Consider the following 5,795-nt stretch of genomic DNA (forward strand, 5'->3'; position numbering starts at 1 on the left):
CATTATCCTTTAATTCTAGATTTACTTGTATTAAGAAATTAATTATTTATCTTTACATAATCCCCTACTTGTAGAATTAGTTTTAAAGTATATCTCTTCTTCCATAACTCATGTATATAATTTGTGTTGTGTTCTTCGATCCCCTTCCTTCTTGTTTACTTGTTTAGTCTTCTTCTTTCAAGTTTTAAAATTTCTAGAAAAATGTTCTCTTCCCATGATAAATTAAACAGCCACAGCCCACCAGCATAAGGAAATTGAAACCAACATCCTACTCGATAAGAATGTCTCAATTCAAAAGGAATGAAAAGGCCAAGCCTAACATAACAGAGACTCAACTACTCTAAAATCATAAACAATAAAACTTGTCAACACTGAAACAACCGGTAACTTCGGGTTGAACAAATTCCAAACCAGGCAGATGGATCCGAGTCAACATCTAGGATACTAAACCAACTCATTCACCTTATGAAATTCAAGTATAGTGGTTGTCAAGATGTATAAAATGTACACTGTTGGGATCTAGCATATAGAAACTAGAACGAGCTAAAAAAAAAAAAAAAGTTTCACCCTTTCTATAACCAGAACAAAGAAGATCCTAGTTATGTGGAAATCGATAACCACACAAGATTATGTAGAGGAAAACTCATGTCCATAGCCCATCTTCAAAATACAAAACCGCAAGATAGATGTTGTATATTTTGTTTATCTACCTTTATTATATATTTCTCTAATGAATCTATTTGTATATTTTGTTTATTCTACCTGTGTTATAGATTAATTGTATTTTATCTACCTATACGATATGTTTTTGCTTATTAGTCTATCTATATCACATATTATTTCGTGTTATCTATCGATACGATAAGTTTTTATTCATAGTCTACCTATATCATAGATTAATTAATATTATCTACCTACATCACAAATTTTTTATCTACCTCGACAATGTTTCTTTTAATTTTTGATAAACTTATAAGATTGGTTGTAATGTGTTTTTAAAATGTTTTTAATTAGAAAATGGGTAGATAAAGGTATTTGAATATTCAAATTTTAAATTTTTTAAATTCAAAAATAAAGAATTTAAATATTTTTTATTTTCAAAGGGCAAAATAGATGTAATAAAAAATCAAATAAAATTGGACAGGTGAATTTTTTGGACTTGGATCAAACTGCCCCTTATTAATAATATCCTTTTGAAGAGTATAATTTTACAACAGCGTTTTTCTATTAATTCAGCTTGAGAATGTTTATTTTTTAAAAGGTTTAATTGTAGTAGTGATTTGTGAATTGTAATCCTAGTTTAATTTTAGTCACTAAACTCTCATATTAGTTTCTTTAATCTCGAACTAAACAATGTGTTGTACCATTGATTATTTTCATTAACGATGTATATTTTTCCATAAAATTTAAGGATTTATTAGAAACTTCGTCACACATCACTAAAAATGATTTTTAAAATGAGAAATGAGAAAAGAAAAAAAAAAAAAAAAAAAAACTAAACGGTCAGACTTTTTTGTGTAAGAAAATTGACTCATAGAATTTTTTTTCGTAGTTCAATATGTGATTTGTTAGTTGTTTAAGTACAAACATAGTTTGATCTCCTACCTACTTTGAAATCACATTGCCCAATATTTACAAGTTGCTAAAATCATACCATTTTTATTTTGTATTTTTATAGTTCAAATGTCATTTTATTTTAAGTTTTGGATATTAATTTTATAAATTTTTATTTGTTTTTTTTAGCATCTTCTATTGTTTTTGAAGTTTTAGGGTGAAGTTCCTAGTATACCCTTAGATTTAATGGAAACATACAACATAAGTGAAAACAACCAATAGTGCAACGCATTCTTAAGTTCAAAGACTTAAGTTCAAAGACTAAAGAAACTAACTCAAAACGAGAATTTAAGATTTCAGGGCATTTTTGGTATCTTGTTACTTGTTTAATTCGTTTCCTATTTGCACTCTTGGAAACTATAGGTTTAAGAGCACTATATAACCAAACATCTAGGGTGCTACGGTTATAATCTTTTCATATCATTCAATAATAACCTTAAGGGTTTTCTCGATTCCTAGTGAATTCTAGTTTGCTAGGGGATTATAATTTAGGGTATTTCATTCGATGTCCCTACTCACTATATCACACTGCATAAAAACTAATTTGAGAGGACATGGATCCCTATATCGGATTCCATGAGAGATTTGGAATCCAAATCTGGTTCCTTGAGAGGTTCAGAATCTCGTGCATAGTTTCTATCCGTTTTCATGAGAAGTTTAGGAATCTTATTTTGTGTATCCTTACTATCATGTTTCATGTAAGGTTCTAGAATGCGCAATTTTATAAATTGGATCGCTCTAATCTATTATTTTATTATACATATGAAAGATATGATTGAGTGGATGTATGAATCAATCATAAAAAGACGGTTGGATGCCGGTGTGGATTTAATGGAGATTTTGAGCGAGGTTATTTTATATATATATGCAATCAAGAAGCTGAACTCCGACTTGCAAATCCGAGAGAGCACTGAGATCGCGAGCAAACCAATAACAAAAACATTGATTTCCAATTCAAGAAAGCAGAAATGGAAAAATGCAAAAGATGAATACAGATGACCCTTAAAAAATGTGCCACATGATTGGATCCCAAATATACGTGTCCTCCTCCTTCCTTTGTCAGCCGCAGTTTTGAGATCAAATCTTGCGGACATGGATTTTCTCTGGATCCAATTATCTTAATCTTAGGGATCTATTAATTCGGACCATTGAAATTTGATCTAATGGCTACAAACAGGGGTTCACTTTAAAGTTATAATAACTTTAACCGTTGGATCAAATTTCAACGGTCCGGATTGATGAATCCCTAAGATTAGGACAATTGGATCCAGAGAGGATCCATGTTCAAATCTTGCATCTAGAAAGAGGTTATGTCCCTAATTATTAACTGACATATATTAAGCTTTTGACAAAAAAAATAAAAAATATTACGTTTATAATTACATGTTAATTGTCATTCAATATTACGGTTTGTTGATATTCCTCTATTTAGAAGTGAGAGGTCTTAGGTTCAAATCTTGTGGATGGCGAATTCGATACCAAATTAGGTTACCCATTGTGTGGCTTAGCCGAACTCCCTCTCTCCTAGTATAAAAATATCGATGTACTAAAAAATAAATAAATAAATACATGTCAGTTAAAGATAGGGGGTCACATAGAGGTCACTCCCATTTTGGGTGTAGAAGATTTGGTGTCCAGTTTTTTGGTTCCACACAACAATCTGCAACTTTTATGTTTAAAAAATTGAAAAATTAGAATTCGGTCCCTAGTTACTACTGCCCTATAACTAAAAACTTGTTGGTTTTTAAATTTAATCCAAGTCCCTAGACTTTGTCACATTATTATTTTACTATTAATGTATTTTCATATTAATTATTTTATTTTTTAATTTAAAAATTATAATTTCAAATTCAAATAAATAACTCATTTATTTCAATCTTTGTTGAAAAACAATTGATTTTCAAAGTAGGGTAATCATCTTTCTCTCTTTCTCCCTTGCCTCCTTTCAATGTTCTTCATACACTAATCATTTAGTATATAACCAATTGTATATACAAACCACATAGATTCATAGTACTATGTAATGGGTACATTTTTTTTTTTTCACTTGTAGCATATGTACCCATAAGCCTTTTGATCGATCATTCAGAATCTATCCATGTTAATGTACCCATACTAATATCAATACATTAATTGATTTATCTACCCATATTTTATACCTATCAATATTGTATTAAAATACCTCTTGACCAAAATAACCCAGATGTGGTACATAATGGCCTTAAATAGAGCTTCATAGGACTTGAAACTTCTCTGCTCACCCAATTCCTTTATACTATTAAACAACTTAGCAGAATCTTGAATAATGATAACCTTACCGTAGCCCTCCTTGACAACGTTGTTCTATGTTTTTTTTATCCCAGGACCAAAAAGACGTCGTTTTGACCTAGGTATTTATTAAAATAAAACGCAGAAGAAGTAGCAATGAATAAAACACAGAAGCAGCACAACAGATTTTGGTGGCAGCTCAGAGGACAACAGGGGCAAAATCTTTACTTTCAGTGGCAATTCCCGACGATTGAAGGGGCGGTTGCCTGTCCTTGTCCCAATATAGCTTCGCCCAAGTGCAGGTGCTTATATGTAATTTGGGCTACTTCGCATAATATCAATTGGTTTTATAGTGGAACCTCAACTTTTTTTATGGTATCATATCAAGTTATTGCAGGTGTGGCTCTACGTCACTCGATTTATGTTGTCACGTGTTAGACTTAAAAATTTGCCACACGTGAGGCCGCGTGTTAAGAGTACAAAGTCCGCATCAAGAAAAACATAAAGGGATACTTTGGATGCGGTCCCTAGTCTCTAACACTCTTTGACTAAAACCTTAATGGTATTCAAAGTTTGATCAAAGTCACTTGACTTTGTACACCTCATTATATTACTATTAATATTTATATTTTTATAGTTTGGACATTAATTGTTTGATATTTTATGAGATTTATAATCCTATAAATTTAAAATCCCTCATTATAATACTATTAGAAACAGCCACAATAAAAAAATTCAAACATTTTAATTGAATAAATGGATAAAAACTATGTAGCAATAAGAAATAATAAATGGCAAAAGAATGTATCCATAGTGTTAAAAAAATTGGTACATTTCACATATAACAAAGTGGTACATTAATAAAGAAGAATGGGTACATTATAAATAAATTAGGGTACAAATAAAAGATTAAAAAATTATGAGTAAAAATGAAATTTTAAAAAATATGGGCGCAAAAAGAAATTAATAAATGGGTACAAATTAAAACAAAAAATAAAATACTAAAAATTTAAAAAAAGGTTGCAAATTCAAAGTGGGTACAAACTAAAAATATAAAATATGATACAAAGTTTAGCCATAAAACATAAATATACCATATATAGTTTTTCTATCATTGATTAATTATACAATGTCATGTGACGGTAAACACATGGGCACAAATACAAATAAAACTTTAAAAAATATGGGCACAAAAAGAAATTAATATATGGGTACAAATTAAAACTAAAAAGAAAATTGGTACAAATTGAAAAAGGTTTGCAAATTAAAAATGGGTACAATCTAAAAATAAAAATATATGATAAAAAATTTAGCCATAAATATAAATATAAATATAAATATACTAATTGTAACATTTTTAGGTAAAAATATTTTATTATTGAAATAATTAATGATGTTGGATTGTGAGATTTTATTATTTGAATGAAAATCATTACAAACTCAAACATATTAATACACGAATCTATACATATACAAAAATAGGAGGTTGGATTGTGAGATTTTTGAAAACTAGATATCGACACAAATCAGACGCACCATCAATAGAAAGTAGGAAGATGGTGCCACGTACGAGTGCTTCACTTCAATCAGTTGCTTGTGATCTTTTTCTTTTTGTAACTTTCATAGACATTTGGGTTCCAGCAAAGACTTTTGCCTCTTGCATCTTTTTTTGTGGAGTACGGCTTCGGCAATAACGTAATCCTCGCTTCCCTCTGATTTTGAGTGCCAGACGTGCACATGGCGTTTGGCGCCCTCTCTGCTGATATTCACGAGACTTATTTGTGTCCACGTGTACGATCGGAGTTATTTTAGGATGAATGGCTTCGTACATGACATGGTCACTTTGACATCTCGTAATATAACGTTAAGTGTATCTTTTGTATGCATGTCGTTTTCCATTAGCAAAGAACATT

The sequence above is a fragment of the Pyrus communis genome, chromosome 16 (genome assembly GCF_963583255.1).
Source record: "Pyrus communis chromosome 16, drPyrComm1.1, whole genome shotgun sequence".
NCBI lineage: Eukaryota > Viridiplantae > Streptophyta > Magnoliopsida > Rosales > Rosaceae > Pyrus > Pyrus communis.